Source organism: Protopterus annectens, chromosome 13.part0 (assembly GCF_019279795.1).
Source record: "Protopterus annectens isolate FY-2018-M chromosome 13.part0, PAN1.0, whole genome shotgun sequence".
In the NCBI taxonomy this organism is placed as follows: Eukaryota; Metazoa; Chordata; order Ceratodontiformes; family Protopteridae; genus Protopterus; species Protopterus annectens.
In genome coordinates, this window is record NC_056747.1 from 241,160,419 (window position 1) to 241,184,654 (window position 24,236).

Consider the following 24,236-nt stretch of genomic DNA (forward strand, 5'->3'; position numbering starts at 1 on the left):
TTTGCACAGAGTAGAATTCTGTGGTTCAGTTCTAGGTCAGTTAAAGTGCAGGTTCCAAAGCTAGGGTTTGGTTGACTTGATGTAAAATAATATTACCAGGCTCTGACTGCAAGACTTTTTGCACTGATGCTATTTCTTTAATGTGTCAACAATTAGAATTGTATCATCTTGAATGAGGAAGTTGTGGTAGAATGTAGGACAGCAGAAAAAGTACAAAAGAAAAAAAAAAAGACGTTTGGCTCTAGATGATTGTCACTGTTGAAGTGGCACACCATCCCCATGTCCAAAAATAGGAAAAAGAGATTGTGGAAGGATGGATGTTAGTAGCTCTGTCTGCCAGTGTAACACTTGCTGTTCAATGAATGGATAAATTATATATATATATATATATATATATATATATATATATATATATATATATATATAATATAATATAGATGGATAGATATATAAGGTTTAGAAGCCTTCTAATTGCATTTTCATGTTTTTTTTTTCAAATGCTAAAACCCTACAGAGAACCTAAATATTTTCCACTGGGACTGTAAAGGAATTCTTCGTGTTTCTACTGCACATGTTGTAGGCTTTGTCATCAGGTCATGGCAAGCTAGATAAAATAGTTTGCAATTTTTCACAAAGTGATTTCAAATGACTTGACTCACAGCTGTGGGAAGTCGGTTCTGATTTAATGCTAGGTTATAGTTGTATGAGGTCTCCCCTCCCTCAGAGATGGTGTTACTAATTAAGATTTGAGACATTAATAACAAGGCCCTTTGGGGCATCACTGACAAGGGCTTATGGGCATCTCTGACAAAGTCCACTGGGGCTTGTTGCTTCCATTAATACCCATATGATGCTCTGGGAACAAGAGACATAGGAGACAATGCTGCAAGAAAAGACACTGAACTGAAACAATTGTGTTTTTTATTTATTATCCTTGTTCTTAGTTTAAAGTAGCACCCTTGCCCCTGCCCAGAAACCACACACTGCATCGTAGAGATCACTCTTTCCTAGAACTGGAAGAATTAAGCAGGGCAAATCCATACTACACAAATATGGATACCTGCACTTCTACCTTTAATACAGGATATCAAATAATATTCTGTTTGCTTATTTATTTCTACTCTATTTCTGTTTGTCATTAGGTATAGATACATATGCTACAACTTACACAGACATGTGCCCTTATGGTGCTTAGATGCCATATCTCTTTTCCTGTTCAATTAAGTCATATTTTCAACAATCCTGATTTACACCTTGCTGTGTGTCAAGTACTGGGTATCTATACACTGCTGTAAAGGGTTCCTCAGAGAAGTTACAGATGCTCTTTCCAGGAGCAGAGAATTCCTACATCCTCCTAGAGGAGTGAAATACACATGCAAAAAGAAATATTCCTCTCACCTCCTACATTTCTTTACAGTATCTAAGCATTTTTTCTTGGCAATCTGTAGTAAGCATCCATTCATACAGGAGTACTGTGAACTCTGAATGAGCAGGTAATTAATCTGAAACGTGACAGAGTGGCTGATATTCAAATACTGTTTTATCCTCTATCTTTAAAAAAAAATGAAGAAATAAATGCAGGCTGTCTTGTGGATTGCAGACAAAATCATCTTACCTTTTGTTGCTTTGAGAAAAGACCCAAAAAGTGCAATCTTCACATATGTTTAATTCTGCTGTCCCTAATACTGCAACAAAGGGAGTCTCCGAAGATCAGTAGTCTCAGGCAGGGTCTGTGCAGGTGGCAAACGCTCTCGTTCTCAGTTATACAGCCGAGCTCTGTGTCTCCCCCTGCACCCTCCCTTCCTCTCATCTTTCTCTGGTATCTCTCTTCTCAGGTTCAGGACTGCTCGGTATTCCTACAGCTTGGAATATCTTCAGTTTCTGGGGTACCACTATGAAATCCTGTCAGTTCCAACTACCGCTGTAGTGTAAATGAGATATGTGGAGTACAAAGCCAATAGCAAACTGTGTATGTAGCTTGATGTGTGAATGTGCATGTGTGTGCAGTGGGGGGAGGGGTATCCATTCTTGTTTCCATAGAGAAATCCCTTAAGCAGCAAACAATGAAAGGACAAAGAAGGATGGAGAGACAGAGGGGAAAAATCTACAGTTGAAGGGTACAGTCAAAATAGAAAATCTCAGGAGATACTATATAGTCTAGTAATTCTGGGAAGCAATATTCATTCAGTTATTCTTACTACCCATTGGCGAAGGAAGAAAAGTGGGTGCACGGAGAAGCATCTATTTATATGTGTACATGTATGCATTTTCCTAAAAAATCAACTAGCTAAATCAGCAAATACAAAGAATCTTATATTGGAATGTATGATGTGCTACAAGCTGGGTAAAATAAATGGTTATTTTTTTTTTCTGGTGTACAGTGTCATTTTTTATCATTACTAGCCATGTGATTGCGACAGCAATTTGCATGCAAATAATACATCCACTTAATTTTATTCTAGATGAGTTTATCAGATAAGAAATGAGGACAACCATATGAATATCATTTACAGATGGATCTGATGACATGTGGGAAGGGATAACAATGAGCGTAGGAGGAAGGAGAACAAAAAATGGGAGGAAGATAGGTGCAGAAAAGGAAATTCAAGCAACATTGATAATATTAGTTGCAGCCATATAGATTTATAATGAAATGTGTAAGACTGTTTCTAATTAAATCCAAATTTTAGTTTAATGCCCAATCTTCCAGCACAATTGCGTAAGTGTTACCATAGTACAGACTTCTGGTGTGTGTGTGTGGTAATCTTACTACTGTTCTTTTAGGCTGCGTAAATTGTTTATGTATTTATATTTGTGTGCATTTCTAAACATTTTTTCACATTTGTATTTATGGGTGCTCTCACATGTACTGATGCATGTCTTTATGAATACATGTGTGCATAAAGTGTCACAGCATGCCATTATTTTTAAATGCTTGTGTCAGAGTATATAGCTGCTTGTGTCTCTGTGTGTACATGTGTCATCGTAGCCTATTTGTTTTATAATACATGCAAGGGAGTTTGTTTTAGTGAACATATTTTATATTTGGTTTGATATAAAGTTAATGACATGCTCTATTTGCGCATACTGATTTAGCTTCGTCACTTACATCCAGCTTTGACATTTCATTTAGAAAAAACATAACTCTGACTGCAAGTAGTTGTACATATTTTCATTACAGAATGCACTATTATAACACAGAGAGGACAGAGATGATGAAATTGAGAAATACCAACACTTTTAAAAAGATCTTGGACCTTCACACCTTGGTCTGCTGATGTCCTATTAAACACCATTTTTTTATTAGTTTTACTATATGTGATGGTGTGTAAATACATTGTTGCTATTATTTTGTGAGAAGGCAGTTACAGTCAGGGATGTATTTTTTAATTCATGCACAATAGAAGAAATTAAGTATTAAATCAGCACCCAGACATGAATTTGGTAATAATCCAGACCTTGAAAGCTGTTTAGTTATTGATCACTGCATGAATGGAAATTTCAGCACTGATTGACTCATTTCACTTCACATGTCAGTTTGTTGTATTTTATAAATGAAGTTAACAGCCTCTGAGGTGTCTACAGAACTCGGTTACTGTGTGAACATTCCACATGACTGATCTATAGCTTCTTGGTTCAGCGGTGACTTGTGTGTTGCACATTATATTATCGTAGCCAGAGAGATCGATTTATTTGGCACTTTTCTAATGCCTTCTCTTACGTATGATGCTAAAAGCAGCATCCTCTTCAGTATGTTAATACAATCACAGTTCAACGCTATAAGCATGCCCTGCATTCACTACAGTTTAATACCTCCCATATGATGTTACTGACTTTTCACTTGTTCTTGAAAAACATGTACCACATGAGGTTGCAGTGCCTGTGTAGTAATGGTAGATGTATGCCTGACTCAATGTTTTAAAGTGATAGGTCTTTTAATCAACTTTATTTATCACAGTCAACACAATATTCCTAGATTCCACATCTCAATGTGACAGTTAAAAATACAGTTTGAAACAAATCGTAGCTCCGCTTAAAGTTCGGAAACAATTGCTTTTTAAAATAGTATTTGGTAGGATATTACTTTTGAAATACAGAGATGCTAATACATTTCTTACCTCTTTTCCTTTCAATATTGATCTTTAGCACAGTAAATGCTTATAACTGAAAAGCCTTTATTGCAGTTACCTGCACCATCTAATGCACACTAATTTATGTACGATTTGCTGTTTGTTACTAAAGGGAACAAAATTAATGAATGACAAGATTCACAAAAGCATGATTCACGATATATATTTCACTGAAGTGGCCAAGAATCTCCTTATGAAGAAGTATAACTTGTGCTGTGATGCTCTGACCTTAGGGTAGACTACATTTAATTGGATGGCATGGAGGGGTAGTTCCCACCTCAGACTTAAAGTTTTCAGCCAACACAGTTTCATTCATCCATCCATCCACGCATCCACAACCTCTTTCCTATTTTTGCATATGGGGTTTGGGTGTCACCTCAACTGTGACAATCACTGAGAGCCAAAGATCACACTGCTGGGTGGGTAATCCTGCTGTGGATGTACTTCCATACCACACACTCACACATATGGCCAATGTATAGTGTCCAATCCACCTAATGGATGTCTTTGGAATGTGAGAGGAACCAAAGCACCCAGAGGCAATCCATGCCAAAAGAGGGAGATGCCACACAGAGGGCACCCCACCCGAGAATCGAAACAGAGAACCTCTTGCTGTGAGGTGACAATGCTATCTTCTTCACAACAGTGCCACCCCCATGCACAATTTCAGTTGAGTGAGAAACATTTAGCATATCTTGTTTCAGCAATGTTTATATGGGCCAAGTGCAGGAGACCTATTCAGCTATAAACCATTCAGTAGCCATTTAATTTAATTATAACCTTTTGTCGGCAAGTGAGTGTCCAAAGCATTATATTCTTGACCTCATAAGGAAGGATGCTCCTGATACCTATGAGTGTTCTCTTCATGGCAGCTGTTTGTAAAATTTTAATATTATCCTATAGTACTCAGAATATATCCTATAGTCCTCAAGGACCACTATATTAAAACAGCTTCTAAACAAATTGTTTGGTATTCACTTTCCAGATTGTACTTCATTTGTGGCCACACCCAGTTTGGGCTGCATGCTTAGAAAATGCATATGCATTATTGTGTTAAAGAGCACTGTGATTATTATAAATAGCAAAATTATAATATGCAAAGCACCTTACCCAGTGAAGGGCTTTTATCTATGTATTTCCTAATATTTATTCATCATCAGTATTATTATTATCATCATCACAGGGTGACTGCACAAAACAACCGTATCCATTTTCAGGCTTAACCCAAAAAACTACAGAAGATCCCTGGCACAGTGCAATAGCAAGAATACACAATACATCGAGATACAATTATTTCATTTTATTTCCTTCATTGTGTATTTTTGTGTATCAAATGTGAACATAGTGATAGCACAGAACATAAAATTTCAAGTTGGTAGCTGATACCACTGAAGTTTATATGTTCCACTTTAATACTACAATGCATTTCCACATGTTTATTACTACACAATCCTGACAGAAAACAAAGGATGCTTTGCCAGAAATGGCCTGCATCTGTCGCCCTTGGGATTCTGGATACTGGCTAAGGGTCTTGCCACCCCTATAGTGCCTTTTTCAGGCAAGATTAAAATGACAAATTCACCACCATAACAGGTACAAGCAAACAAAATATGAGGGTAATGCTACTCAATGCTAGAAGTCTAAACCTCAAAATGTACTCACTCGAGGCACTCCTTAAAATGGAGAACATCGACATCTGTGCAGTGACAGATACCTGGTTCAAGGCTCCAGAGAGCACCCCTGCACTACCAGGCTATAACTCATACCACACCTTTCAGCCACCTAACTTAGACCGAAGCACTAAAGGTGGAGGCGTGTCCATATTCATTAAGGATATCCACACCTCCAGGCTAGTTGCTCAGCATAATGCATCTGAGATTATCCAAGTGCAACTAACTCTGGGCAAGACCGCAATGCAAATTGTAGCATGCCCCAGGATTCCCACTCCTCATTTCTTGATACACTGGAAAATATTAGGGTACAAACTAACACCCTAATAATGGGCGATTTCAACTACCCTACCATTAACTGGGAAAACTACTCATATACCAACTCTTGTACTCAACATTTTCTGGAATTCATAAATTCCAATGCCTTGGATCAACTTATCCACACCCCCACCAGGGGCAGCAATATCCTAGACCTGGTCATTACCAACATGGGCAACCGGTGTTCCACACCAGAGGTCAATTCCTTGTTGGTCAGTTCTGACCACAAACAACTCACCCTAGACATCCACATCCCAGCCCCACCCCTCCCCATTAGGGAAAACATCGTAAAAAAATTCTCCAAAGCCAACTTCATGCTTCTTAAGACAGAAGTGGCAAACTTCACGACACCCATGCTGACGGACAATAGAGATACAACTGCTGAATCCTATAACAGTTGCACTTTATAAGCACTTACACGAGTGCATGGATCGTGCAATCCCTAACAGAACCAAGATGCTCCAAAAAAAGGAAGCCAATCTGGTGGTACCCTGCTATAAACAAACTCTACAACAGAAGAAAGAAACTGTTTCAAAAAAGAGTAAAATCCCATGACTGGAGGAACATCGTGGTCAGCCTCAGTAAGAAGCTGAGATCCCTCATAAAATCCTGCAAAGCTAGTTATGAAAACGAAATCGCCACTGATTCTAAAGACGACCACAAAGCATTCTATAGCTATGTCAAGAATCTCAATGGCAACACTCAGATCTGCTCTGAGTTACAGCACAATGGCACTAAATATACAGAACCAACTGATATTGCCAACATCCTGCAGATAGGTTCAGTGCTAACTTTACCCCTCTCTCATCCCCTAAAGGGCCCATCTCTATACCAGAAGAATGCAAAGTACCTGTAATCACGGCTGCACAGGTAAAAAACACACTCTCCAAAGCCAAGAACACAGCATCCATGGGACCTGAAAACATCCCAGGCTGCATTCTACATGAACTACAGAATGAACTGGCACCCCACCTAAGTACCATGTTCAATCATAGCCTCACCTCAGGCTTTGTGCCCACTGAATGGCACACAGCAACGGTTATCCCACTCCACAAAGGGGGAGCCACCACGGACTCTGGAAACTACCGTCCCATTAGCCTGACGAGCCTGGTCTGCGTATCATCATGGAACTTATAAACAATGACATTGGTAATCTCCAAACTCTGGACCATACCCAGTTCGGTTTTGTAAAAGGCAGATCATGTCTCCTAAACCTGATATACTTCTTTGAAGCGGTCACCAAAGCTGTAGATGAGGGTAAGGTGGTACACACAGCCTATCTAGATCTCGCAAAGGCTTTCAACACCATCCCCCACTCTGGAATTATAGACAAACTCACTAAACTAGGTATAAATCCCTATGTCACAAAATGGGTTGCCAACTGGCTCACTGACCGAACCCACACTGTGAAAGTAGCAGACTCTAAATCCAACTTCAGACCAGTGTCAAGTGGAGTACCACAGGGTTCAGTCCTAGGTCCTCTCCTGTTTGGTATCTACTTCTCTGAAGTACAGGCTAACACAGAAGGCTTTCACTAACAAAGTTCGCAGATGACTGCAAACTAGGAGCCATAATCAAATCTCCTAATGATGTGGACATCCTACAAAAGGGCCTCACTGAGACAGATGCCTGGTGTCAAAGCCATTGCCTCAAGCTCAATGCCAAAAAGTGCATTGTCATCCCTTTTGGTAAAAACTGTGTACACATGAACTACCACATAGGCGGTAGTCTACTTAACACCGAAAGTGTGATAAGAGACCTTGAGACACAGGTGGACAGTAGTCTCTCCTTTGATAATCACATCGCCACAGTAGTCAGGAAATCATTCTACGTGGCACACCTCATCACAAAAGATTTCTCATCCAGGAAAAAAGAGGTCATTGTTCCCCTCTACTCATCACTCATTAGACCCATTATAGAGTACAATGCCCCTTTTGGTATGTACCTCACAAGACATCTACAACAACTGGAAAGGCCACACAAATACCTCACAAAGAGGATTACTGGCCACAAACAGATGCCCTACGCAGACCGTCTCAAAAAACTGCAGCTTTACTCTGTCGCATATCGCCTACTCAGAGGCGATCTCTGCCTAACATACAAAGCTATGTCAAACCCAGAGCTGTTGGACATGCTCCATGTAAAGAAATCCCAATCCCTCCGAGCTACACGCTCTAGGGACCTATACCTTGTCACCACAATAAACAGAACATGCTGGAAGGATAGATTCCTGTCTCAGAGACTTCCCATACTCCCCGAGGATCACTTCTGTGGCTCTGCTTGACAGGGGCACAGGAAAATAATTTTCTTGGGTGGCAAAAGCCAGGGTACCATTTGGCTAGGCTTATATAGGCCCTAGGGCCAATAGCCTAGTACCTACCTATGAACCTATGAGTTGTTCAGTGTGTTGGCTGAAAAAATGCTGATATGAATGAGAAATCAAAGAAAGAGGAAATAACTAAGTGCTACTGAGGAGTAAATAATGAAGTAATAGTGGAAAGAATTGGAAATCAGGACATTTAAGTCAAAATATGATGTAATCTTTTCCCTCACTACCATAGTCACAAACTGCCCCAATAACTCCCCTACCAGTCCCCAGTCTGCCCATGCATTCTCCCATCTGGTGTGAGGCAGGCCCATTCATTCCCCTAACAAGCATAGATTCCCATGGTCCAGTCAGAGCTCAATCCGCTCAGTTCTGCAAAGGTGACGCTATGAGTTAGGATGAGTGCCAGTCTGCTGTTGTGAGGGCAGCCATACCTCCCATTTCTGTTATGATGATGACTTTCACAATTGCCTGCTTGCAGTGGGTAAGGACATGTCTGTAACCACTCACACCATTTCTGGAAAGTAAAGTCACTACTTTTTGTAGTAAAGGTACAGTTGGTTGTTCAGTCTAGGGGAACACACTGTGGCTACACCTCCTCCCAAGAAGAGGCATAGCTATTCTTTCTCTTACCATATCCTACAGTCACCTGAGCAACAAATCAAGCCTAGATCACCTGGGACATAGTTAAAGCTTTTTATTTATTAATTTATTTTATTCATTTATCTTTTGTTGACTTGGGTTAGTCCCACTAGGCTAGTAGCCTGTTTTCAGGGGAGAACTCTATACTACTAGGGGAACTTTGGCCAGGGCATCAGGGAACTTTCCCTACTCTTTTTTTAGATGCTATGGGATCTTTTACATCCACTTGAGCTACCACCAACTCAAGCAGATGGGACCTCTGTTTATTGTCTCCTCCAAATGATGACACACTCAGAAATACAGCACCACAATTATGCTGCACTATAGTGTCAGCAATTGATCTACTTGGTGTGGGAATAGAACCCACAGCCTTCTGCACCAAAGGCAAGTGTGCTAACTGTTGTGCCACTGACACTGGCTTTATCCCTCTATACCAGTGGAGTTGCATAAGATGACAGACATTTTGTGATATATATGGATAGATTACAGTGTTACATGGCATTTTGTTCCTCTTGTTCCCCCCTTATGCATTTGCATTATCTCCTATGTGGTCAGCCACATCAACATGATCTTGTCTCCTACATAAAATCATAGGTGAATACTAGGCTAATTGCCCAAAAGGCTATTTTAAGCCTCACCAATAACCCAAGGCCAGAATTAAACCATGTGTCATGTGTCTATCAGGTGAAGATCTTAACCATTATGCCTTACCCACCTTGAGTCACTGTCTTATTGGCATTTTTCTCTGGGCATCACATTAGAATGATGGTACACATCTCAGCCTGGTAATAAACAGAACGCTGCCAACTTACGCATTTCTATGTTACTTCCTGCTCACATGCAGATTACATTGAGCTAACCTCACAGCAAACTTGTGTCATTGTCATTGTGTCTGACACCCCAAAGTTCAGTGTTACTAGACCAACCCTACATTTAAAAAATATATTCCCATAAAATCCCTTTCTGTTTCTTAATAATAATAATAATAATAATAATAATAATAATAACAATAACAGCAAGTAGAACATAATTACACTTAAATGAACTTCTTTATTGTATGTGAAACAACTATATGTATTTCTCCAACCTCCAGATTATCAACCACAGCCTAACTACAGGCTTCATTCCAGTAGAGTGGAGAACTGCTATTGTCATCCCTTTGCACAAAGGTGGTGCCACTACTGACCAGGGAAACTATCACCCCATTAGCTTGACTAGTCTGATCTGTAAAGTCATGAAGCTTAAACTGTTTTTTTAGCTGTTTGCTGCATTATTTTAAAATCTGCACTTAAAGTTACTTTTTAGTCGAATTTGATCGAAAGTTTGTTTGTTTGTTTAATTTAACTGTTGAGGCTGCCCACTAAAGTGTGCTAGCCTGTGTAACTGATTTATCACTGTTTCTGCATTTTCTGTGTGTTTCTATCTAAAAACCAAAAAAAAACAAAAAAAATAATCCTTGTTTTCCCGCCTCTCCTCGACTAGTTTAGACTACTTTACAGGCATTGCTGTATTCTGGGCTGTGGTGTAGTTCCTGTGTTGTCCATTACCTTACTTGGATAGAAGGAAGTTTCTTTGCTCACCAGTGGGAGTGGGGAGCCTTGAGCAGCCTACCTGTCCCTGTAGGAAGTGACCTCAGCACAAGAGCTGTAGTAATTGGTTATTTTGGACCATTTCTAGCTCTTTTGAAGTTCCCTGTTTAAAATCCACCTCTGGGCGTTTTTTTCTGGCTATACTACTCAGACAAGCTCCTCGTGGTCCTGCAGAGTGGTCCTAGCTACAGAGAACTCAGAAAAGCGACTACTTTCTGGATTTAAGTATTTTTGCTGTTTTTTTACTTGGAATAGCTTCTCTAGCTTACCCTAAACAAGCTTAGACTGTTTTTTTAGCTGTTTGCTGCATTATTTGAAAATCTGCACTTAAAGTTACTTTTTAGTCGAATTTGATCAAAAGTTTGTTTGCTTGTTTGTTTAATTTAACTGTTGAGGTTGCCCACTAAAGTGTGTTAGCCTGTGTAACTGATTTATCACGGTTTCTGCATTTTCTGTGTGTTTCTATCTAAAACCAAAAAAATAATCCTTGTTTTCCCGCCTCTCCTCGACTAGTTTAGACCAGTTTACAGGCATTGCTGTATTCTGGGCTGTGGTGTAGTTCCTGTGTTGTCCATTACCTTACTTGGATAGAAGGAAGTTTCTTTGCTCACCAGTGGGAGTGGGGAGCCTTGAGCAGCCTACCTGTCCCTGTAGGAAGTGACCTCAGCACAAGAGCTGTAGTAATTGGTTGTTTTGGACCATTTCTAGCTCTTTTGAAGTTCCCTGTTTAAAAATCTGCGTTTGCACGGATTTGCGCAGTTGTGCGCATAGCGCAGGTTAAACAAGGTTAAACTTCTTCTGGCTCCGCCAAGTCTGCTCTTCAAATTTTCCCTTAAGGAAGCTCTACTCTTAGTATAATCAGACTACTCGTTATATTATAAGCCTAGCACTTGTTCTCAAAACTTCTCTACTAAGTAAACACTAGATCCACCTACCACCCTTGTGAATATCCACTTCCCTTAAAGGCACAGCAATCCCTTATACTGTTCTAGCATGTCGAGTGGTAGATTACTGGTGCCCTCTCCAGTTCAGCTGGTTAATCTGGGTATCTTGAGACAATGCTACAATTGTCTCATGTACACAGACAACCCTCTCCTCCTCCCAACAAACACAAATACATGTGAGAGATGCAACTATATAGCCAAACTGGAGGCTGAACTCTCTCAACTCAGGGCTGGCATGACCAGACAGGAGGAGATGGTAACCACACACACAACAAACCCAGTCCCACATAGACCTACCACAACTGCAAACCAAACACATAAAACACAAAGACATACTCGAGGCTCTAATAAAAAACTTACCAGAACAACAGAGGCTCCCAAAGCAGATATCCAAAAATCCACCACCTCAAAACAAAACACATGCAACACATACTTCAATAAATCAGTGTGTCAATCAATCACAGCCCTTAAGGCCAAACACCATGCCTGATACACTAGTAATAGGTGACTCTATAGTCAGACACACTGATGTCCCGCTTACCAGGCTGAACAAGGAGAGGGTGACTGTGAGCTGCCTATCGGGAGCTAGGATCCACCACATAACACACGCACTCAGGTCACTCCAAAGCAAGTACAAATATGACTCCGTCATTGTCCATGCTGGCGTGAATGACCTGAGACGTACCTCCCTGGACTACATGAAAAGAGACATAGAAGAGCTCTCTGATTATGTAGCCCAGGCTGGTATGACCCTGACCCTGAGCAGCATCTTGCCCTCACCAAGAATGATGCCACAATACAAAGACAAGATGATCAGCTTTAATAATTGGCTGAAGTACTGGTGTCATTCTAAGGGGATCCAATGTCTGTCTGCCTGGGATGACATGTTGGACAAGCCACGCTGTCAAGGGACGGCTTGCACCTGTCATCACTGGGCTTCCGGATATTGGCTAAGGCTCTTGCCACCCCCATAGTGTCTTTTTTAGGCAAGGCTCAAAAGACAAACCCACCTCCTTAGAAAACAAAAATGGAAAAAAATTAAGGGTAATGCTGCTCAACGCCAGAAGTCTAAATCTCAAGATGCAGGCACTCGATGCACTCCTCAGTATGGAGAACATCAACGTCTGTGCAGTAACTGAAACCTGGTTCAAGGCTCCTGAGAGCACCCCAGCGCTACCAGGCTATACCTCGTATCATGCTTTTCGGCCCCAAAACCCGGGCCAAACCACAAAGGGAGGGGGAGTGTCCATATTCATCAAGGACACCCACACCTCCAGGTTAGTAGCAACACATGAAGCATCAGAGACCATACAGGTGCAACTAACCATAGGCAAAACTGCTATACAACTGGTAGCATGTTACAGACCACCCTCCCAATCTCAGGAACCCCACTCAGCCTTCCTGAAGACATTGGAGGATATGAATGTATCACAAAATACCATCATACTGGGAGACTTCAACTACCCAAACATAGATTGGGTACATTATTCTAGCCCTAACACCCTAGCCCAAAGGTTCCTGGAATTCATAAATTCAAATGCACTGGAACAACTAGTCACCTCTCCCACTAGGGGAGATAATATACTAGACCTGATCATCACAAACATGGGGACAAAATGCTCCACACCAGAGGTATACTCCTCACCAGTGAGATCTGACCACAAACTAATCACCCTGGATATACATATCCCACCTCTACCCCCAGCACAAAAGACCACAGTGAAAAACTTCTCAAAAGCAGACTTCACTCTTCTTAAGACTGAGATGGTATCCTTTAAGCCCACTGGGCCAGTGGATACCACATCCCACAATGCCGAATCCTTCACAAATGCTTTCTATGGACATCTCCAAGAATGCATGGATCATGCAATCCCAAATAAATCCAAGTCCCTCTCCACCAAAGGCAAGCGTCCTGTCTGGTGGATCTCAGCCATTAACAAATTGCATAACAAAAGAAGGAAGCTACTGCACGACAGAGCAAACTCCCATAAAGGGAAGACATCTCTGATCAACATTAGCAGAAAACTACGTTCTCTCATAAAAACATCCAAGGCCAACTTTGAGAGAAAAACCGCTAAGGACACTAAAGATATCCACAAAGCCTTCTTCAGCTATGTTAGAAACCTGGGCGGAAACCCTCAGATATGCTCAGAGTTAGTTCACAACAACAAAAAATACACTGAACCCACAGATATTGCCAACATTCTGGCTGACAGGTTCAGTGCAAATTTCTCCCCTCCCTCACCCCCAAAAGAAGAAATACTTATCCCAGCTGAATGTAATCTCCCTGTCATCTCAGATGTCCAAGTGAGAACCGCCCTCAACAAAGCTAAAAACACAGCATCAATGGGACCTGACGGTATCCCGGGTTTGGTCCCACTCCACAAAGGGGGTACCTCTACAGACCCTGGGAACTACCGCCCCATAAGCTTAACCAGCCTGGTCTGCAAAGCTATGGAAAGAATCATTATGGAACTCATAAACAGAGACATAGGGGACCTACAGACACTTGACCCCACCCAGTTCGGCTTTGTAAAGGGCAGATCCTGCCTTTTGAACCTGGTTGACTTTTTCGAAACAGTCACTAGAGCCATTGATGAGGGCAAAGCAGTCCATACAGCCTACCTGGACTTGGCTAAGGCCTTCGACACAATACCCCACTCAGGCATCATAGATAAGCTCAACAGCTTAAACGTAAACCCTTATGTCACTAGATGGGTTGCAAACTGGCTAAAGGACAGAACCCATAAAGTTAAAATCGCTGGAGCAATGTCAGACTCAAAGCCAGTCACAAGTGGTGTCCCACAGGGATCTGTCCTGGGACCCCTCTTGTTCAGCATTTATTTCTCAGATGTTAAAGCAAACATGGGAGGGTTGTGGCTGACAAAGTTCGCAGATGACTGCAAACTAGGCGCCATAGTCAATACACCAGCGGACACATACATCCTACAAAAAGGCCTCACAGAAACGGACAACTGGTGCCGGAGTCATGGCCTTAAACTAAATGCCAAAAAATGTATAGTCATCCCCTTTGGGAAAAACAAAGTACCCACAAATTATCACATAGACAGCAACCCACTGAGTACAGAAAAAGTAATCAGAGACCTAGGGATCCAAGTCGACAGCGACCTCTCATTTGACACCCACGTTGCCAAAGTGGTTAGAAAAACATTCTACCTTGCACATCTTATCATGAAGGGATTCACGTCCAGATCCAAGGATGTCATTGTACCCCTATACTCCTCCCTCAACAGACCCATGGTTGAGTACAATGCCCCATTTGGTATGTACCTCACCCGGCATTTGCAACAGCTGGAGAGACCACAAAAGTACCTCACCAAGAGGATCAAGGGTCTCCAACATGTCTTATTCTGCCAGACTAAAGAAACTCCAGCTCTATTCAGTAGCATACCGCCTGCTCAGAGGTGATCTCTGCCTGACGTACAAGGCCATGTCCAATCAGGAACTGATGGACATGCTCCACCTCAGAAAATCCAAATCCATCAGGACCACGAGAGCTAAAGACTTAAACCTCGTCACAAGTATGAATAGGACATGCTGGAGGGATAGATTCATAACCCAGAGGCTTCCCATGCTTTGGAACAAGATCCCAGTTCATGTTAGGCAGAGCCCCTCACTGACTCTCCAAGAGAAATCTTGATGAGTGGATGGGAGATCGTAAGTTTACCCCAGGGGTCACATCTGTGTCACTACTAGACAGGGGCACAGTAAACTAATTCTATTATATAAGGAGACCTTCATTGTGTCACTACTAGACAGAGGCACAGTATTCTAAATCTATTCATGGGGTGGCGAAAGCCACATCACTATGGCTAGGCTTACAAATGCCCCAGGGCAGATAGCCTAGTACTAAACTATGAAAGTATGAAACTATTATGGATCTCATAAACAAGGGCATAGGCAATCTCCAAGCATTCATCCCCACCCAATTCGATTTGTCAGGGGCAGATCTTGCCTACTGAACCTAGCTGACTTTTTTGAGACTGTCACCAAGGCCCTGGATGAGGGAAAGTCAGTACATACAGCTTACCTTGACCTGGCCAAGGCCTTTGACACAGTCTCCCATTCAGGCATCATCAAAAAGCTAATACAACCGGGTGCTAATCACTATCTAGTCAGATGGGTGGCCAACTAGCTCACAGATAGAACCCAGAAGGTCAAAATAGGTGCTGCCACCACTGACAGCAGACCTGTCACTAGTAGTGTTCCACAGGCATCTGTCCTGAAACCCCTACTGTTTGGCATATACTTCTCAGAGGTCCAGGCAAAGACAAAGGGCCTGTGGCTGACCAAGTTTGCAGCTAACTGTAAGTTGGATGCTTTCACTGACTCCCCACTTGATGTTAACATACTGCAAAAGGGTCTCATAGCTACAAATAACTGGTGTCAAAGTCATGGCCTTAAGTTAAATGCAAAAAAAGTATTACAGTACCATTCAGCAAAAAACATGGCCCCTACTGATTAACACATCAGTGACAAACCCCTAAGCACACAACCTATGGTGAGAGACCTGGATACTCAGGTTGACAGCAGTCTCACATTTGACCATCATGTGGCGGTGGTGGTCAGAAAAGCCTTTTACATGGTTCATCTCATATGTAAAGGGACTGCATCCAGAAAAAAGGAGGTTATCACCTCTCTGTACTCCTCCATTATTTGACCTATAATTGAGTATACTGCCCCATTTGGTATGTGCCTCTCCAAACACCTGCACCAATTGGAAAGGCCATTGAAATACCTTACAAAGAGAATCCATGGCCTCCAACACTTGTCCTATGCAGACAGGCTCAAATCATATCAGTCCACTCAGTTTTGAACAGATTGCTCAGGGGTGATCTGTGTTTTGCCTACAAGGCAGTTTCGGACCCTCCTTAGTAGAGATGTTTGTTATTCATAAGTCTAACTCCTCACGCACTACCCACTCAAAAAGCCTGAATCTAATATGCGACATCAACAAAACCTGTCGGAGAGACAGGTTTGTCTCCCAGAGGCTGCCCCATCTCTGGAATAGACCTCCATTACATGTCAAACAGAGCACCTCACTGCCACTCTTCAAATGCAACCTTGATGAGTGGATGGGAAATCACAAATTTGTGCCAGGGGTTCCACCTGTGTCCCTCACTGACAGGGGGCGACAGGTGCTAAGGTTTCTTTCTTGGGGATAAACTCTTGGCTAGTCTTGTAAGGGCCCCAGGGCCATTAGCCTAGTAACCTCCTATGATAAAAGCAATGCTAAGCAATTCTGGTCTACAATTCAAAAATGCTCCAACCAGTTCAAACTTCTTCCCCACCACCACCAACTACCAATAACACTGAAAATATTGCCACACAATTTAACTCTCACTTAGCTCTCACCAAATAATAGACATCATTCTTCTCGATCCCAATATCCAATAATAACACAACACAATTCAATCTTAAACCTGTTCCCACTGCAATAATCAGAAAATACCTATTAAAACTTAGACCAACAACAATAGCTGCTGATAACATGCCTACTGAATACTTCAAAATAGCACCAGCATCCATCATTTGTCCTGTATCTATTCTTATTAACACATCACTAACAAGAAAGTTATGTCCTAGAGATAGGGAGAAAAATGTTTCATTATTCCCCTTCACAAAAGCGACAGCTCTACCGATCTAGCAAACTACCAGCTTATTGCCATACTATTGCATTTGTCCAAAATGCTAGAAAAAATTTTCTGCTCCCAACTTCTGTAATACCTTTTAGATCATAACTTACTCTCCAATATACAACATGGTTTCTACCCTGACCATAGCAAAACTATCTTTCTGAACTTTACCAATAGAGTCAAGTATCATAGAAACAAAAGTGACATTGATTCGACCCTTTTCCTTGATCTCTCTAAAACGTTTGATACAGTATCACTTCGGAAGCTTCTTTTTAAACTCTCCTCATTACAACTCAGCTACCTATCACTTACCTGATTTCTCAGTTACTTCTCAAAAAGGCAGCAAACCATAAAATGGCAACAGGAATTGTCATCTTTTCTACCAGTAAGTCGAGCACCCAAAGAATCAATCCTTTATTAACTGCACACCTGCAGCCCTAATCCAATGAACATATGATGCTACACTCATCTGCTCAGCCTCAACATTAGAAAACATTCAGTTCATCGTGCAACAGGCATTTACCTCCAGAGAATCATAGCGGTCTGGCTCTGGCCTACTCCTTAAGGCAAAAAAGACTGAGCTAATGTTGTTTACCAAAAAACCTTACTCTGATCAAAAACTATCCTTCCATGTTTCATCATCAGACAATACAAAAATTGAAACTGTGTCTCAAACTAAACTTACTGGATTACAGTCTGAGATATGACAAACGTATACGAGAAGCTATAAAAAAAAAAAAAAAAAAAAACTCTCAAAAACATAGCCTCCCTCTACAGGGCCAAAACATTTCTCACCGATAGGTTTACTCCCCTCACTTTTATATGCAGCATCTATTTTCAGAAATCTGAACATCACCCTAAGAACAAAATTAAAATTATGCTATTGCAAAGTAACTAAATTTGCAGTTAACACCTCTCAGACAACACATCATTGTAGAGCACTAAAGGACCTAAATTGACCGAAACTCTCCTTCTCCTGACTACTAACTGCTTACAACCTAATATTCCGCCCAGACAAATTCCCACCTCTAAGAAATCTGTGCAACCATACATAAGTAGTAGAACAATACAATCTAATCCCCTCCTAGCGGCAACCAAAACTAACAACTCTGCTGGTGACTGTCTACACTCCCATCAAGTCACCAAGCTGTGGCAGTCCATCCCAAGACACTTAAAACGTATTGAAAATAAAAGGTAAAATATTACCTAAATAGTAATTGGCTGTGCTCCTTCACTACCCCTGGTTAGACTCCATTACACCCATCTTCACCCTCATTCTACTATTTTCCTTTGGCTCTGCTCCTGCACTACCCCTGGTTAAACTCCATTATACCCATCTTTATCGTCATTCTACTATTTTCCTTTCACATCAGTAATCATAACCCCTGTAATATGCACCTTTACTCATCCCTCCTGCACCCTTACTATCCACCTTTTCTAACTTATTAACCAGGCTATTTCCAAGACCTTCTGCTATCACAGATCAGACTTAACTATACTTTATATATTTTCTACACTCGTATCTTCTTTCCTATCACTATGACCTTACCTACCATCACACCTCCACTCTCTTACCTCTCACAGACTTACTCACTGTAAAGTCTCGTGTTAACTCACATCTGACTCTACTCTCTACAGAGATCCTTCTAAATTATTTATATCTACACTATTTCAGTAGGAAACGCTACAATTCTAAACCTGTTATACTATTGTTTCAGACTTTAATCTTTGTAAGTTATTGCTTATATTTGAGTATTTTGTCAACATTTCTTTGATTTTTTGATATTTGTGTAATATGATTGTGGAGTTATTGTCTACACTTCCTTGATCTTCAATATCTGTATAATATGATTGTGAAGCTTTCCTCCCCAGACCTCTGCTGAAAACGGGATTTGACCCAGTAAACAAAGGCAGAGAGAGAAATATTTACCAAAATAGCAAAGGACAGTCTCTCTTTGGACAATTTTGTCCTGAAAAAAAAAAAAGTCAAATGTCCTGAGATTTTGTGACAAAAAATATTTACCAAGTTTTCTTCAATAGTTGCATAAGACAGATATTATGTATCTGAAACACCTACATGTTATATGATGTAGCATAAGCAACTAAATGCTACAAAAATAAGCTTTTATTTTGGCAAAAAAGTGAAGTTCTGACCTTTGCAATGTTTGTGGGTATGTTTTGTCCTACAAAATCTCACATTTCTACAAAAAAAGTCCCACTTTGGGCATATAAAAAGGTGGCAAGCCTAAATGTAGAGAGTTGTTGTTGTTGTGTCTTTTGGCTTTTCCCAGCTAGGGGTCACCACAGCAGAACTCTAGTCCGCTAATGATTGGTAGTTGACTTTTACATGCCGAGTTACCAGCCCTGATGCACATCCTTCAACGAAGGTACACCCATTCACGCATGTCTGCATGCAGAAGACGCTCTAGCTCAGAATCGAACCGGACAGCATCTTACTGTGAGGCGACAATGTTACCGCAGCACCACCACCGCGGATAAAGCTTTTAAACCTCAGAACCTCTTAAAGATCAGACAAAGTGTCCAAGTTGTTATGTTCTGATATAAAGAATATGCGAGAAATGAAACAGGATACCAAAAGGAATTATACAGGCCAAATCTCTTAGTAGTTTAAGTTAGTTATGGGGCAAAAACATGCATCTTCTATTGAAATCAGAGACAGGTAAAGCCAAACAAGATGGAGTTTCACTAAAGCTAATCAGGAACTAAAACAGATGGAATGAATGGATAGAGTCTTTTGTATCAAAATTGAGTTATGTTTTTCTGTGTGCTTAGCACATGTAGTAAAAAATACAGTTTAGATTGCCCCAGTTGTGTACAATAGCAAATCTCAGGATTACAAGAGCACTATAATAGGTTTATTTATATGCATTTATTTATTTAACTGAAAAGGAGATCTTGCCTGAGGACCCTTTTCAGGCATGAAACAGGCTAATGGCAAAAAGATATAAACTGATAACCAGAACAAGAGGCAAAATTAACATCTCTAGGCAGTCATAAGAATTGTTATAAAATATTTAATGATTTGAGTTATTAAACTAGTACCACTATGACAGTTTAAACATGGCTTTTAATAGGGAAATGCTGAAGGCAAGTACCTAGGTTTCTTCTAAAATAAATCATTGTCTATTAAATCTTTGTAGAGTATTGTTCTTTCTAAAACAGATAAGCAAACAATTCAAGCCTTCTCTAAAGACTAGTATTTACTTAATTGCTGCTAATCAAATAAAAGTACTGGCAACAGAAAGCACATCTATTTAGTAACGTAACACCCACTCAAAACAAAAGCTGGCCTGTTGTTCAGCATTGCCTTTGTTAAAACAACTGCTCACTCACTGAATACTAAATAGAAGAGATGGCCTTTTCAGTCTGATATGGTGGTTAATGAGCAACATGTTTCTTTCTGTGAGTTGCAGTGATCTTGGTTCTGATTATAATAATTAGCAAGGGTGTGGACCCCCTGCAGGAAAAGTAGCAACAGTACTTTCAGTGTCATTAGTTCATCAGGTTGTTCAAAGAGTCATGCTTTGAACAAATAGCTCATGATCATTAGGGCCATCAGACATAACCTGTTATAGTGTAATCTGAATATTAAAAACTACAGTATTGCATTTCAGAGAAAAAAGTACAACCTCTTTCACAAAACAAAACTAAAATTCTGTGCTCACCTAATCTACCGAATGTGTTGGGCTAGCTGAACACCAGAATATGCTCATATATATGTGTGTGTGTGTGTGTGTGTGTGTGTGTGTGTGTGTGTGTATGCTTGTGTGTCTAATATATATATATATATATATATATATATATATATATATATATAGAGAGAGAGAGAGAGAGAGAGAGAGATATGTATATGGTTCCCCTTTATAATCTCAAAATACTGAAATCTCGAATTTCAGTACCTCGAAACTATAACAGCGAACGACTCACAATCCCGAAACCCAAAATGACAAAACACACAATCATGAACATGCATACACCATACATCACACAACACACACATCATTCTACCCACAGCACACAAACTATACAACCCTACACTACATGTAAGCCCCCCTGCACCTCCCATGTGGGGGGCTGTGCCCCCCCACACCCCCTCCTTTATATATATATATATATATATATATATATATATATATATATATATATATATATATATATATATTTAATCGCACAAACAGAAAAAAATAACAGTCCCTCACACACACATCACACAAACACAAACACCAACACATCCAACACTCACACTCATACTTCTACCTCCCTACCCTAAACCACACGTACAACTTACAAAAACACTTACATACACTCACTCACCTTAAATTCCAGACACCATCCCACCCAAACACTTCATGTAACATAGCATAAACGCATAAGTGTGGATTTGAGATATTCGGATTCGCGCTTATGCACTTTCACTATTTTGAAGTTTCGCCTTTATGGTCTCAGGATACTGAAATTTGAGATTTCAGTATTTCAAGATTATAAAGGGGAACTATATATATATATATATATATATATATATATATATATATAGTGAGAGAGAGAGAGAGATATGAATATCTGTATATCTATATATGTAAACATGTATATCCATATATATAGGAATGTATATCCATATATATAGGAGAGAGATACATAGATTATATATCAACAGACAACATAATGTAGTTTTCCAGCCTTATGGGGTAGTATGCTCTTTTACTAAGGAGGAACAAATCAGTAAAAAGGGAAAACTACCTGTGCAAGAAGGACTGCTCTTGGTATTAACATATAAATTACTAAAATGGGCCATTGTGGAAACTTCTTATGTAAGATCAGTGTCAAAGATCACTTTGCATTCTTACTAAAAAATAAGAAAAAATGATTCAAGCTGGAATTGCTTGTTTAAACTATGGTCTATTAAGTTAAAATAAGAGATGAACACTTTTGCCCTTGTCAGAGCTTCACCAGGGTAAATGCGCTCATCTCTTTTTTTGACTTAATAGACCATGATTTAAACTAGCAATTCCAGCTTGTATTCTTTTACCTGTTTTTAATAAGAATGAAAACTAATCTTTGGCATGGACCTTACATAAGAAGTTGTGACAACGCCCCATTTTAGTAATTTGTATAGCAATATCAGGAGCAGTCTTTCCTGCACAGCTTTTTTCCCTTTTATTGTGTGTGTTTATATATGTGTGTGTGTGTGTGTGTGTGTGTGTGCATGTGAGCATGTGTAATCCATCCTTGTCCTGAACTGCCAAGCCCAAGAGAAATGAAAGGTATAAAACAGAATGACTAAAGCTTTGTCGAACATAATCACACTTAAGTGAGCCATTAAAATACTTCTGCGTATGATCTCTTCATTGTAGCATCTGTGTAAGACAGGATAAATACCCTTACTTATTACGTTCTTTCTGTACCCTTTTGAAGCCCTCAGTACCTCTTATCCATTTCACTTGAATGGTGGCCTAACCTCCCTTGTAGTACGTCCTAAAACTACTCTTCTGAACAAACATCTTCCTTCCTTCCCCGAATATCTGTATCAACCCCTTAACCCCCTGTAATACTATGGGAAACAGTAAAGTGCTGTGCTGTAGTAATCAGGGGTCTTTTCTTGCATGTTAAACAATGATCCTTTTAATGCATTGTTACACCTTTCTGCAGTATGCCATTGCCTAGAATGCATAGCATGTTGTCAGATTATATCATCATTCCAAAATATACAGATATAATAATCCAACTGCCTAATGATGCATGACTATATATCACAACCAGATGTTATGATTCATGAGAGTAAATATGGACTAAGAGGTCATCCATTATGCTGCATTGCTCTATGGTGGGATTTTTTTAAACTATTCAGACCATGCTAAACATTACAAAATTATAATATACTAATAATGCTAAGAGCAGCCCTGCACTATGTGAAGCTGAATTTCAAGAATCTTGGCCTGCTTTATGTTATTTATACATGTTATTAGTAATGAGTAGATGAGTAGATTCTAGACCTTCTCTGAAAACTGAATGTCTGTCACAGAAATGAGTTCTTCCACTTTACTCAAAATGATTAAACATTTATTTTGGCAACCACTGCAAGATCTGTAAAGCCGAAAGAGCCAGATTTGGATCCAGCAGCTGTCTTGCATACATTCTGTGACTTAATTAATTGTGACTGTTTTAACTTCTGTTAGCCTGGTCAAACTGACTTGACGCTAGTGCCTGTTGTCATGCCTGACTATTGGCATTGTGACATACCATAGCTCTCTGTCACTGAGCCCCGAGTTGTCCCTGACATCCTAGCATCTCAGTGTCAGCAGGATAGGGTAGTGGATTGAGTGGGTCAACGTTATGCCTGGTGGCTTATTGTAAAAAAAAATACAGATCTGTGCAGAGTCTGCATGTCCCTCCCTATGGTCAAGTTCATTTTAAAGACATGCAGGTAGGTGTGTGTGTGCATATGTGTGTGTGTGTGTGTGTGTGTGTGTGCGTGTGTGTGTGTGTGTGTGTGTGTGTGTGTGTGTGTGTGTGTGTGTGTGTGTGCGCGCATGTGCTTTCTGTGAAGGTTGGGTGCCAGGCTGTAAACTCGACAGCATAAAAGCGCCACTGCCAATCAATCTGAGGACTGGTGATCTCCTGTGGTGACCCGTAACTGGAGAAGCTGAAAGACACTGTTTTTTATATTTGAGATATTTGCCTTCTGCAAGTACATTTGGCTGTATAGCGCAGTTGTGGAATTAATGTTATGCACCGCAGTTAAAAAAGTGAAGTTGCCTATCCAAAATTTCTGGATGTAGTGCCAAGTCACAAAGGTGACTTAGTGTTTCACAAAACCCTTTCTGGATTGGAAACTTTGGTTACACTTACTTTACTACCTTGGCAAAAGCACTGTTGCTAACCTGTTGAAACTGATGCACAACTTGATGCCAGTGCTTCAACTGACTGAGTCTCCACAAACAC

General features: G+C 40.4%; 1 protein-coding gene across 1 annotated transcript in view; it reads right to left on the reverse strand.

Moving 5' to 3' along the window:
* Positions 1 to 2,202, reverse strand: part of PLPPR3 (phospholipid phosphatase related 3) — a 316,736-nt gene extending 314,534 nt beyond the window's left edge. The window contains exon 1 of the mRNA XM_044053791.1: positions 1,616 to 2,202. The gene's annotated coding sequence lies outside the window, so the exon portion shown is untranslated. The remainder of the gene's footprint in view (positions 1 to 1,615) is intronic.
* Positions 2,203 to 24,236: the final 22,034 nt, after the last annotated feature.